This window comes from Puma concolor, chromosome B2 (assembly GCF_028749965.1).
Source record: "Puma concolor isolate L17-30 chromosome B2, mPumCon1.1.hap2, whole genome shotgun sequence".
Lineage (NCBI taxonomy): Eukaryota > Metazoa > Chordata > Mammalia > Carnivora > Felidae > Puma > Puma concolor.
The window spans coordinates 136,804,349-136,818,629 of record NC_141671.1 but is presented as its reverse complement, the minus strand read 5'-3'; the positions used below and the strand labels follow the sequence as shown (position 1 = coordinate 136,818,629).

Below are 14,281 nucleotides of genomic sequence, written 5' to 3'. Positions count from 1 at the left end.
AGACTGCTATTATTCTTATGTTTGTTCTAATATATGTAACTTGTTCTCTTTCTCTGGCTGCTTTTAAGGTTTTCTCACTGCTGTTAAGAAATTTGATTATGATGTGCTTGGTGTAGTTTTCTCATCATTCTTCTGCTTGGGCTGTTTACCTGTGGGTTTATGGTTTTCACCAGGTTGGAAAATTTGGGGCTATTATTTATTCAGTTACTTTTTGCTGTTTCCCCTCCTCTCAGCCCTCTCCTAAGACTCCCGATTACTTGTATGTTAGGCTGTTTGAAGTTGTCGCACGTTACACGGATGCTCCATTTGGGTTAAGTCTTCTTCTCTGTTCCGTATTGAATAGTTTCCATTGTTATGTCCTCACATTCATTAATCTTTTCTCCTGAAGTATCTAATCTTCTCTTAATCCCACCCAGTGTAGTATTCACCTCAGACATTATTTTTAATTTTAGAAATTCCGTTTGGGTCTTTTTTATATCCCCCATGCCTCTCCTTAACATGCTTATCCTTTCCTCCTTTTTTTTTTTTTTTTTTTTTTTAAACACCCAGAGTACATTAATAATAGCTGTTCTAATGTACTTGGCCATTCTATCTGTATCATTTCTGGTCTGTTTCTATTGATTGATTTTTTTTCCCCACCCATTATTGAGTTGTAATTTACTTTGTATCCCTGGTAATTTTTGGATTTTACGTTGTTGTGCACTAGAGTTTTTGTATTTCTTTAAATATGTTGAGCTTTTTCTGGAACATAATGAAGTTACTTGGAAACAGTCTGATCCTTTCATAGCTTGCTTTTAAGCTTAATGAGCCGCTAGGGCTAATTTGGCTCACCACGGGAGTAAACCCTTCTGAATACTCTCCACTATGCTTTGACTTTTATGAGATTTCCCCTCTCTGGCTGTGGGAACAAGAACTATTTTGAGCCCTATATGAACTCCCAAATTGTGCTGCCTGTTCTTTTCTGGTGGCTCTTTCCCACCTTTTGGTAGTTTCCTCATGTGCATACACGTGATTAGTATTCAGCTGAAGACTCAGGCAAACCCTCTGTAGATCTGGAACTCTCCCTTTGTAGTTTCCCCTCTTTCCAATTCTCTGCCCTACAAACTTTACCTTGGCTCTCCTGCATTCTGTGCCCATGGAGACTCCCTATCACCACGCTGTAGTGTGGACACTGTGCGGTAACCTCAGACAATTATTGGACTTGCCTTGTTCTTCTCTTAAGAGTCACTGTCTTGCATTGGCTGTTGTCCAGTGTCTGAAAAACTTTGTAGTATATTTTCTGTACAGGCTTTTAGTTGTTTAACGTGGGGAAGGTAAATTCTGCTCCTGTCACTGCTTTCTGGCCAGAGTAGAAATCTCAGTGTTTAAATTTGCATTTCCTAAATGCTGACAAGGTTGAGTATCTTTTCATATGTATTATAGTCATTCTTGATTGCTTTCTGTGAAAAGTTTCACATGTCTTTTGCCCATTTTATGTGAAGTTGTCTTTTTATTACAGATTTCTTTGAGGAGTTTTTCTTACGGATTTTGGATACTAATCCATTTTTACTATTTGATGTTGTAAACATTTTTTTCTCAGTTTGTGGCGTATTTTCTCACCTTTGTATTGATATGCTTGGAAGAGCACAAGTTGTAAATGTCCCCTCAACTTTGTAATATAAAAAATTTCAGGAGTGCCTGGGTGGCTCAGTCGGTTAAGCGTCTGACTTTGGCTCAGGTCATGATCTTGTGGTTTGTGAGTTCAGGCCCTGCATCAGGATCTCTGCTGTCAGCACAGAGCCTGCTTCGGATCCTCTGTCTCTCTCTCTCTATATACCCCTCCCCCACTAGCACACTATCTCTCAAAAATATTTAAAAGATTTAAAAAATTTTTTCATATAAACACAAAAACAATGAACATCTATAAGCCTTCCATCCAGATTTAACAATTAATAACAACTTGTTGATCCAATTTGAAAGTAAATTGAAAACATGATGAAATTTAACCTTTCAGTATTTCACCATGCATTTCTTAAAAAGCAAGTGTCCTATATAACCACGATATTATTATCACATTTAAGAAAATTAACAATAAGGGCACTTGACTGACCCAGTCTATGGAGCGTGAGACTCTTGATTTTGGGGTCATGAGTTGGAGTCTCATGTTGCGTACAGAGAAACGAAAAGTAACAATAATCCCAGAATAAATAACATATAGTCTACATTTGAATTTCCCTGAATATCTCAAGAATGTCATTTTTAGGTATTGATTTGTTTTTAATCCCAGGCTCAACATTCATGCATCACATCTTGTTCTCATCATTTTATTCTCTTAATCTAGAAGAGTTTCTTATCCATCCTTCCCACCTCAAATGACATTGACTTTTTGAAGAGTTCAGGCCAGAATATTTCTTAGAGTGTTTCAGATTCTGGGGTGTCTTCTAACTCTTCTCTATTTCCCGTAAACTAGAAGTTATGTCTAAATGTTTGATTAGAATTAGGTTATATATTTTGGGCAGAACTTTTTAAGTTGAATGTCAAATTTATTAGCCTTTCTCTGTGTGTTTTGTGTTTTTTATATTTTGTTCAAGAAGTCCTTAATAAAGATATTCTCCTATATTCTAAAAGTTGTAAATAAAGCTTTGTTTTTTAAGTTTAAATCTTTAATCCACATTGTATGTGTGTATGTGTATGGTGTGATATAGCAAAAAAAATCTTTTTTTTTTTTTTTAACATATGGATGTAGCCAGTTGTCCAAAACATTAGTGAATAGATCATGTATATTCCCTGTTGATCTTCTATCAGGTAAGTTTCCATATATGTGTGGATTTTGTTTCATGGGCTCTCTCTTCCATTGGTTTACTGTTTATCCCTCCAACAATACCACACATCGATATTTCTATGGCAATAGAAAGTATTTAAGCAACCCCCCCCCCCGACCTGTTTTATTAAAAATGCCTCTGCCCTTTGTTTTGTGCAATTTTGGAATCAATTTGCCTGGTTTCCCAAAGAATTCTTTCAGGATTTTAATTGCATTTGCGTTCAAACAATGGAAACTTTTGTGGAAAAAAAACAACAATCATAATATTGAATTTTCCTATTCATAAAATAGCTTCTCTCTCCAGTTAGTTCTTGAACCTCTTAGAATTTTCCTTACAAAGCTTTTGCACTCCTTTTGTTAGATTTACTCCTAGTTTCCATATATTTTGTAAGACTCTATTCTTTTATAAATTTGTTTCCTGACCTAAGAGGTCACACGTGCCTTTCAACTTTTAATTTTGATATAATTTTAGACTTACAGAAACATTACAAAAAAGAAAATATGGAATACTGCTCATTTTCATGTCACCCTTGTGCAGGGGACGTGCTAATCTCTTTATAGTTCTAATTCCAGTATATGTGCTTCTGAAGTGAGCACACAAGTTATGTTTTAGATTACTGCCCTTCTATGCAGTCATTTTACTAAAGCCTTATATTTAAAACTTATCTCCAGGGTTTTTTTGTTTTGTTTTGTTTTGTTTTTGGTCTTTAATGTAGACAATAATGTTACCTGCAAATACATTGTATTTTCTTTCCTCATTCCTATTTTTAAAATTATTTTTAAAAATATGTATACCGGAAAACCTTGGATTGCAAGTAACTTGTTCAGCGAGTGTTCTGCAAGACGAGCAAACATTTTTAATTCTAACTTGATAAACGAGCGATTTCTTGCAATACCAGCAGTATGTGATGCCTAATGTCACGTGATCACAACTGAACCAATGGTTCTTGAATTCTCTTTGATAAACAAGTGCTTGGGATTATAAGCATGTTTCCAGAATGAATTGTGCTTGCAAACCAAGGTTTTACTGTATACTTTTATTTAAAAAAATTTTTTTTAATGTTTATTATTTGAGAGAGAGAGAGAGCAAGCAGGGGAGGGGCAGAGAGAGAGGGAGACAAAGAATCAGAAGCAGGCTCCAGGCTCAGCTACCAGCACAGAGCCCTACGTGGGGCTCCAACCCACAGACCGCGAGATCATGACCTGAGCTGAAGTCGGCCGCCCAACCGACTGAGCCCCCCAGGCACCCCTACTGTATACTTATTTGTAGTAGTGATGTTCTTTTAGTGTTTGTTGGCTAAAATTTCTAGTACAGGGGGGCCCAGGAGGCTCAGTCAGTTGAGTGTCAGTCTCTTGATTTTGGTTCAGGTCATGATCTCATGCTTCATGAGTTCAAGCCCAGCAGTGGGCTCATGCTAACAGTGTGGAGCCTGCTTGGGATTCTCTCTCTCTTCCTCTCTCTCTACCCTCCTGCTCTCTCTTTCTGTCTCTCTCAAAATAAATAAATGAAAACTTAAAAAAAATAAAATTTCTAGTATAGTGATGAAGTTGGCCTCTAATTTTCTTTTTTTGTATTGCTCTTGTCTGACTCTGACGTCCAGCTTATGGAATAAATTAGTGAGTGTTCTCTCTCTCTTTTCTTATTCTCTTCAAAGAGAAGAAAAAGATTGAAATTATCCATTCCTTGAAAATTGGGTAGAGCTTGCCTATGATGTTATCTGAACTTTGTGTTTCCTTTGTGGAAAAAGTCCTTCACTACTGATTGAGATTTCAATGATTATGGAATTACTAGCCTTTCGGTTTCTTGCAAGTGCTTATTTTTGTCACTACATTTTTCTAGGAATTTGTTATTTTCTTTGAAGTTTTCAATTTATTGACTTGAAGTTGTTCGTAATATATGGTAGAGTTTTTATTATCCTTTTGATTTTATCTTACACCTTATGTTTTAGTGTGTCTTTGAAACAACGTGTAGTCAGATTATTTTATTTAAAAAAATTTTTTTTTATTTTAGAGAGAGAGTGAGCATGTGCGAGTACATGAGTGGACAAGGGGCAGAGGGAAACAGAAAAGAATCTCAAGCAGGCTTCACACTCAGCATGGTGCTTGACACGGTGCTCGATCCCACGACCCTGAGATCAGGACCTGAGCCCAAATCAAGAGCCAGATGCTCGGGGCGCCTGGGTGGCTCAGTCGGTTAAGCGGCTGACTTCGGCTCAGGTCATGATCTCGTGGTCTGTGAGTTCGAGCCCCGCGTCGGGCTCTGTGCTGACTAGCTCAGAGCCTAGAGCCTCTTTCGGATTCTGTGTCTCCCCCTCTCTCTGACCCTCCCCTGTTCATGCTCTGTCTCTCTCTGTCTCCAAAATAAATAAACGTTAAAAAAAAATTAAAAAAAAAAAAAAAGCCAGATGCTCAACCAACTGAACGACCCAGGTGCCCCAATTTTGGCCTTCTGACAGATGTATAGTGATATCTGATTGTGGGTTTAATTCTGTTACCCTGATTGCTAATGATGTTGGATATCTTTTCATGTACTCGTTTTTCTAACGTTTACTTATTTTTTTTGGGACAGAGAGAGACAGAGCATGAACGGGGGAGGGGCAGAGAGAGAGGGAGACGCAGAATCGGAAACAGGCTCCAGGCTCTGAGCCATCAGCCCAGAGCCCGACGCGGGGCTCGAACTCACGGACCGCGAGATCGTGACCTGGCTGAAGTCGGACGCTTAACCGACTGTGCCACCCAGGCGCCCCTCGTTTTTCTATCTTCATATCCTGGTGAAATATCTCTTCATGTTCTTTGCCTATTTCTAATTGGATTTCCCTTTTTTTTTTTACTTTTGAGTTTTGAGAGTTCTTTATATATATGTAAAGAGGGACAGAGAACAAGAACATGAGCAGGGGAGGAAGGGCAGAGGGAGAGGGAGAGAGAGAATCTTAAGCAGGCTCCATGCTCTTTGCAGAGTCTGACATGAGGCTTGATCTCACAACCCTGAGATCATGACAGCTGAGATCCAAGAGTTGGTAACTTAACCAACTGAACCACCCAGGTTCCCCGAGAGTCCTTTATATATTCTAGATATTAGTTCTTTTTGGATATATTGTTTGCAAATAATCTCCCAGTGTGTAGCTTATGTGCTTGTCTCTTCATCCTGTTACAGGGTCTTTGCAGAGCAAAAGATTTTAATTTTATTTAAGTTTAGTGCATCAATTTTTTCTTTAATGGACTATGCTTTTGGCGTCAAGAGTAAGATTCTTTTTCTAGCCCAAGATCCTGAGGTTTTCCTCCTATTTTTTTCCTAAAAGTTTCAGAGTCTTACATTTAAGTCTGTGATCCATTTTGAGTTAATTTTGAGTAAGAAGTAATATGTAGGTTGAGTTTTTGGGGGTTTTTTCTTAGGGACATCCACTTGCTCCAGCAGCAGTTCTTGAAAGTTCTCTGGCTGTTTTTAAGAGTTTTGTTTTTTCTTTGGTGTGATAGAGTTTCACTATGATATATCTAGGTACAGATGTATTTAGCTTTCTTAGTATATCATTTGTCTCACGGTTATTATGCCTTGTCTTGTATATTATGTCTGATGGCTTCAGATATTTTTCACTATTCTGGAAACTTCTCTGCCATTTTCTATTGCCTCTCCCCTGTTCATTCTATTCTTTTGCCACCTCAGTCAGTTTTTTTTAGACCTCCTTATTCTGTTCTTTGTATCTTAACTTTTATATTTTCCGTATGGTACGTTCTGAATAATTTCTTCAGATATGTATTCCAGGGCACCCATTATTTCTTCGTATAGGCCAAATCTGCTATTTAACCCATCCACTGAATTTTTTTCCATCCACTGAATTTTTAATTTCAGTGATTCATTTTTACAAGCTCTGTTTGATTCTTTTTCAAGTTCACATGGTTATGTTTTATTCCCTTTATTTCTTTGATCATTTATTTCCACTCTGTTTTATTTGCATGGTTAGTTTAATTTTTTTAAAATGTTATTTGTTTTTGAGAGAGAGAGAGAGACAGAGAGGGAGAGACACAGGAACTGAAGCAGGCTTTGGGCTCTGAGCTGTAAGCACAGAGCCCGATGCGGGGCTCAAACCCATGAACCGTGAGACCATGACCTGAGCCAGAGTCAAGACGCTTAAGTGACTGAGTCACCCAGGCGCCCCGACATGGTTACTTTATAATGTGTTTTTGACAATTCCAATATTTTAATTTCTTTTTTTTTTTTAATTTTTTTTTTTTTCAACGTTTATTCACTTTTGGGACAGAGAGAGACAGAGCATGAACGGGGGAGGGGCAGAGAGAGAGGGAGACACAGAATCGGAAACAGGCTCCAGGCTCTGAGCCATCAGCCCAGAGCCTGACACGGGGCTCGAACTCACGGACCGCGAGATCGTGACCTGGCTGAAGTCGGACGTTTAACCGACTGCACCACCCAGGCGCCCCCCAATATTTTAATTTCTTAAGAATTTGAATCTTCATGTTTTTTTCCTGCTACCTCTTGAGCATAGTGGCTTTTTTCCTTGTATGTTTCCAATTATTATTATTTTTTTAATTGGGAATACATAATTTGGGACTCCTAAGGTACCTGAATCGAGAATACTTTTCTCCAAAGAGAATTTATATTTGCCTTTCAGGCAAGTCGCATCACTTGGAGCCACTTTGGATTCTGCGCTTACAGTTTCCAAGTGCATGCATAGCGTAGACCATAATATTTGTAGAACAAGATACTGGGGGAAACAGTCTAAATAAGCTTGATTCCTATCTCCCATCATTACAGAGCTGGGAATATGCCTGCAGATATTCTTTCTTTTCTAGCCTAGATTTTCTCCCGTGGGGGGGCCTTTCTAGTCCTTGGCTTTAGGTGAAGATCTTAGACTCAGGTTCCCAACTCTCTTAGGGCCCAAAGCCTGGTCCTTGTTGGCACCCCTCATCCCTGTGGCCTGAGGCCTTTACTTCCCAAGCTCTACATGAAGGCTGGTGGTTTGCTTACCATCTTGTTAATACATTTTTAGGTCTTGTGGAAATCCCTCTTCCAATCTTATCAGTGTATTTAGAGTATGACTGCTACAATTTATCTGGCATATGGATGTTTTACAGAAGGCTGATGGGGGGGGGGGATGGTATAGGTGGTCATAATTCAGAGTATCAGTTTCCCAAGCTGCTAAGAGTGGATGTCTCTCCACTATTGTTCATAATTCTTAGCCATCAATAGAAAAAATTGTAACGCCCTCACAGAAGAAACTATCACCCTGAATATAGAAAACTAAATGTTTTCCATACAGAAGATTCTACAACGTCTGAAAGAATGAATGACCAAGAGAAAAATAATGGTTGAATATGAGAGGGATCATAAGAAGAAATAACCTAGAACCTAAAACTTGAATTCAGTAGGTTCAGTTTGAATTCCTGAACCTGGCATTTCAAGGAAAAACTGTCCTTACTTGTAAAAGCTGATATTTCAGGTGTGAAAAACTGTAGTTCTAACAGAGATGTGTGCACCGAAACAAAGAGTTCTGTTAGTCAGAAAGTGGTTTTAATAGTGGTGATCTCTCCTGACAGTGGCCATCGAGTATCCTTGACTAAATGCAGGGCAGTCGTGGTCCTATGTTACTACTACTAACATCTAGGGTAAAGTGACTGTGTTTCCTGTTTCTTCTGTTTTGCTTCTCTAGGTCTTAGGTGAACTCAAAACCAGGCTCCAGTTAGATGTCCTACCCGCTTTTGCCAAAACCAGAGGAAAAAAATTGAGCAAGATGTATAGTAGTCAGGTTGTTTTTTATTAACGGGAAGAAAAAAAGTTATTTTGAGGCTAAAATTGCTCACTCATTATGACTTTGCTGTCGAGTTTCAGGCTGATCTGTCTTACCTATTGAATTTTCAAATTGATGAGAACCATTAAAGGTTAAGAGTAAAGACACCTTAAGTGGGTACAGCAAAAGAAAGAAACTTGAAATAGGCTTAAACTTTCACAAGTGCCTTTCAATACATTGGTTGTTTTTTAGTCACTGAAAGAGAGATTTCATATCTAGGTTTTCCACTCATCATAAAAAATTTCTAATCTCAAGTTTGACATTTCTTACCCATCTAGATTGAGTCACAAAGAATGAATAATAGATAAGTAAAATCGAAATCACAGAAGTCTTACCTTTCAGTGGCTGTTGCTATGAAATTGTTTTGCTGGGAAATTTTAGAGAAGCTTGTGCTTCCTGTTGTTAAGTGATAGAATATGGAGATCCCCTTAATTTTCAAAATTGTCTTTTTTTTTTTTAAAGCAAGTTATCTCAGTTATTCTTGCTAATGGAACTGTCTTCATTCTTACCTTATCTTACCCACACGGGACTGCTCACTAGGTTTAATTTTGTGTTTGCCTCCTCTCCTATGCCCTGTGCATCAAATGGGCAGATGGGCAGGGTTTTTCAGAGGCGTTTTGTGTGTAGTTAAAAGTGTGTATCACTATTATTTATTTTCCAAGGACACTAGGAAGATCGAGACACACACGGGACTATTTTATATGAGAGAGCTTGTATGAAAAGGAAAGTGAGACAAGTTGTGCTTTGTTGCGAACTGGGAACAAGACCACGATGACCTCTGGCTCCTGAAAAAGAGAAAAGTTTTGTTCTGTTTCCTCCAAAGGCAGTTTGGTCTGTTGGAGAGAGCTTGGGATTCCGAGGCAGAAAACTTGAGAGCAGAGGCAAGCCGGAGGGGACAGCAACGTGATGGTGTGACTGAAGCAGACGGGCCCTGAAGGGTACCGAGCGAGTGTGGAAAGGGAGGAGGAACCAGGAAAGGGAGGGCACTGAATGTAAAACTGAGAAGCTAGGCTTTGATTTGCCAGGCGGTGGAAAATTAGACCTGATTTCTGAGAAAGGCAGTGGCACTGGGGTCTTGGAGGAAAGTCACTCTAGGAGCTCTGGATAGGATCTTCCACACGGGTTGGCACCAGATTCCTACGATTCAACATCTGTTGAACACGTAGTCCCTCATCCAGATCCACATCAGAGTGGGCTCCCAGAGGAGGCGAGGTATAAGTCAGAACCTGCATCTGATACCCGCTTGGTGTGGCACTAGAACGTGGAATGGCATCCCAACTATAAACATTTTTTTTAAGTCACACCATCCTTGCTACGTAGCCACTCATTTGGCATTATGGGAAGTAACTCCAATATCCTTAGGATGGTCAGGGCCGAACGGGCTTAAGTAAAACTTTGGTATGGTGCAGGGTCAGCATGGAGACCGCCCGGCTGACGGGGGCTCACCTCGTGCTGTGTTGGTGGCATGCGCGGAGCCGTCCTGAGCTCGGGCACCTTGTCTGATTCATCTTGGCACATCTGGTGAGCAGGAGAGTGCCTCACGTCGAGTGGGAAACCAGTCTCACGAATTCTGCAGTCTCAGCATATGGCAGGAATTATTTTTAACTTTATCATAAGTGTCGTTTCATTATTCTGTTGATAATTATCTACTCATTCTCTGAGAACAGCCCAAAGGCACACATCTGTGGCCCTTCCCCCTGGCATATGCTTATGGGAAATAATGTGAAGGGCCTCACGGTAGAGCCTCGGGTCTGCCCTAGGTGTGCAGGCACAGGAGATGCTGTACCGGGAAGGACAGGTGGACTTCGGCCAGCCAGCCAGCCAACCCCCGGGCACAAGGATTCGCCCTGTGGCTCCCCTGCCCATCTTCCCATTCTGGAGACGTGTGCTTAGCTGAGTAAATGGTTGCCACAGCCAAGAGCTCTGAAGGAAGGCGGTTTGGGGACTGAGGAGCATATCCGTTTCCTAGAGCTGTCATTACCAGCAACTGGGCGGCTTAAAACAACAGAAGTGTGTTCTCACAGTTCTGGAGGCCAGAAGTCCAAAACCACGGTGTTGGTAGGGCCGCGCTCCCTCTGAAGGCTCTAGGGAGCCTTCCTTGCCTCCTCCTAGCTTCTGCTGGTGTTCCCTGGCTCACAGCTGCGTCACTCCAGTCCCTGCCTCTCTACATCCGGCCTTCCCCGTGGCTCCTCTGTGTCTCATCCAACTCGCCCTCTCCTTTCTCTTATAAAGACTTTGGATTTGGGGCCCACCCTAACCCGGTATAACAACTCACCTCGGCTACATCTGTGAAGGCCCTGTTTCAAATAAAGTCACATTCACAGATATTGGAGGTCAGGACTTGAGCTTAGCTTTTGGGGAGCACCATTCAACCCTCTGTGAGGGGTGAGGTGTTTGCAAAGTTCAAGAAAAGCGTGGCCAGAGACCAGCAACGATGCTGTTGAGACAAAACCAAGCTGAGCCTTAGGGCCTGAATTTCCGGACGCAGAGAATTGCAAGTGTTCGAATGTGACCACTTAAACAATCCGTGAGCATTAGCCCAGGAGAAGGTGCCTCAATTTACCATATGTCTCATCACTCATTCTTTGTCCTCAGCCTATGTTCCTCCACCTGGTTCTCATAAACCTCACCTTTTGGTTCATAGTCTCTCTTTCTGGCAATGGAGAGAGGAGTAGACCATCTCCCATCTCCCTCAGGGCTTTTGTGAGAGAACCAAAGACGTCAGAAAGGCTGGGTGCCCCACAGTCAACGCACACCCATGGGAGCTATGGGCTGCAGCGACTTCAGGGAGATTTCCCAGCATGCCAATGCATTTAGGTTATATAGAGACAACCTCACTGTCTAATGTCTCCAGGACCAAACACAGAAGCACCCGAGCCCTGGGTTAGCAAACCAGGCACTCAACGACAGGGCAATGAATTCAGCAGCCAAGGTTGGAGAAAGAATAAAGGAAGTCTGAGAGTGCCCTGGCAGATCAGTACTCTTCTTACCGTTGGTTGATAAGAAGGTCTGAGATCCCTCAGAGCTTAGACAACCTTTGGAAGGCTAGGCCCTTGATGATGGCGCTTGTATTTCAACCTTGAGCGCTCTGAGACTGTTGGTTTTCCTGAGCCGGTAGCTTCACGATGACCCAGAAATGAAAATCATTTTGCTCAAAGCAAAACAACAAAATAACAAAACAGCCTGTGTGAGAACATATTAATTAATGATTCAGTTACTTTTTTTTTTTTTTTACAATGAAAATGCTTCTTAAAAAAGTTTTTAAAGTTTTTCCTGAGCTAAGTTATTTCACCCTGAGGCTAAGTGCCAAACAGATGGATCCTGTCAAGTTTCCTTGTGCCTCTGAGCATAGGCCTAGATTTTTCCTCCACCTGGAATGTCCCAGAGAATCCAGACTTCTCCTGGAAACTCCAGCCTGTCCTTTACTTATTATTATTTTAAAGATTTTTTAAAATTTTTTATCCCCCCCCCCTTAAAGATTTTATTTTTAAGTAATCTCTACACCCAACGTGGGGCTTGAACTCACAACCCCAAGACTGAGAGGTGCATGCTCTACTGACTGAACCAGCCAGACGCCCCAGCCTGTCCTTTAAAGTCAGCTGAGCCATTGTTTCCTCTATAAAGCCTCCTCCACCTCCTCACTCAGAGTGGGGATTCCCTCTTTGATGGAAACTGTAGTCCCGTGGTTCTCAGTCTGGGGTGATTTTGCCCCCAGGGGGATACTTGACAATGTCTGGGAATGTTTTTAGTTGTCACGATGTGATGGGGCGTGCTGCTGCTGTCTAGTGAGTAGAGGCCAGAGAAGCTGCTGACCATCCACCTGACCGTGCACAGGACAGTCCCCACGACAAAGAATCTGCCAGCCCCAAAGTCAGTAGTGCCAAGATGGAGAAACCCTGCTCTACGCTGACATTGACATGTGCCTGTAACTCTTTGTTTACAGTCATCCATTCACTCCGGGGCAGAAAGTTCATTCATTCAGCTGGTGCTTTATATTCTCAGCCCAGTGCATGGTATGAAATGAAATTGGAATGTACTTAAGAGTTTTAATTGCCTCGATCCCTGTAGTTAACATCTCAAGTGGAACTCAGAGGAGTGATTCATAGAGATAATTCAATAAACTCGAATTGTCTTATTTATTTATTTAGAGAGAGCACACGCGTGCAAGTGGGGGAGGGGCAGAGAGAGAGAGAGAGAGAGAGGGAGAGAGAGAGAATCCCAAGCAGGCTCCAAGCCCAGCGCAGAGCCTGACGTGGGGCTTGATCCTTTGACCGTGAGATCATGACCTGAGCAGAAATCAAGAGTCAGATGTTTAACCAAGTGAGCCACTGAGGCACACCTTAACTAAAATTATTTTTTTTTGTTTTTGCTTTTGTTTTTTGAGAGAGAGAGAAAGAAAGAAAAAGCCGGGGAGGGGCAGAGAGCTAGGGGGACAGAGGATCCAAAGCGGGCTCCATGCTGTCAGCACAGAGCCTGATGTGGGGCTCAAACTCACGAACCTTGAGATCGTGACCAGAGCCAAAGTGGGACGCTTAACCGACTGAGCCACCCAGGTGCCCTAAATTAAAATTGTTTTAAATACACAGTTGTTTTAAATTAGATTATTGGCTAAGCCAGAATGACAACTTCTTGTCCACTTGCTTCTGTGTGTATTGTGGGTGCACTCATTCTTGTTGGGGACCGGAAGGTTGTTTCCCTGGTCTCTGTAGCTCTCTGATGGTAGCTCAGTGTTTCCCGGGTGCTAGACTTTGCCATAATAACTTCTAGTAATCACAGTTTTATTGGAGTTTGTGCTCAAAATAATAACAGCCATCTGTCAGCAATTAATACCTGCCAAGCGCTGTTCTAAGCATTTTTCATGCATGGACTAATTTAATTCTCATAATGTTCTGTGAGATAGATATGATCATTATCCCCATTTTACATAGGAAGAAACTGAGGCACAGAGAGATTAAATAATGTGTTCACGTTTATTTATACAGCAGATAAGTGACGGGGCAGTCTGACTCTGAGTTTATGACACCAAACTATGATATAAGCTTAGATATCAGAACAAATTCCAGATCACGATTCAAGACCTGATTAGAAAAAGCAAAATGCTACAACTTTAGAGAAGATATAGGAAAATCTATTTACAGTTTCAGGGTAAGGAAGGATTTCTTTCTTTCTTTTTTTTCTTTTCCCTTTTCTTTTCCTTTTTTCTCTTAGGATAGGGAAGGATTTCTTAAACAAGATTCAGAGAGCGCAAATGATGAAGGAAAAGCCCATAATTTTGACCACCCCCAAATCAAAACATTTTCAGGCCCCAACACGTCATAAACGAAGCTCAAAGACACGTGCTAGACTAGCAGCAATTATGTCATACACAAAAGATGAAAGGTTAACAGGAAGAACAGGTGAAGGTTAATGGCAATCAGAAAGAAAAAGGCCACACGAGAGGACACCGGGCAGTGGAGGGAAAAAAGCAAACTCGCGTGGCCAGTAAACATGAAGAGATCCCCAAGTTCCCTAGTAATTGGGGAAATGAAAGTCAAAACCACCATGGGAAGTGATATATACCATTTCTCACACATCAGACTGGCAAAAAGCACAATGTCTCACCCTCCCAAGTGCTGGCGAGGAGACAGAGGAACAGAACTCCCACTGCTGCTGGTGGAGAGTGGCAGCGGCCTGGGCGGGG

The 14,281-nt window shown here is 41.3% G+C and overlaps 1 non-coding gene across 1 annotated transcript; it reads right to left on the bottom strand.

Moving 5' to 3' along the window:
* Positions 1-3,295: 3,295 nt before the first annotated feature.
* Positions 3,296-3,397, bottom strand: LOC112862970 (U6 spliceosomal RNA). Its single transcript, XR_003223827.1, has one exon. It is a non-coding gene; the product is annotated as a U6 spliceosomal RNA (small nuclear RNA).
* Positions 3,398-14,281: the final 10,884 nt, after the last annotated feature.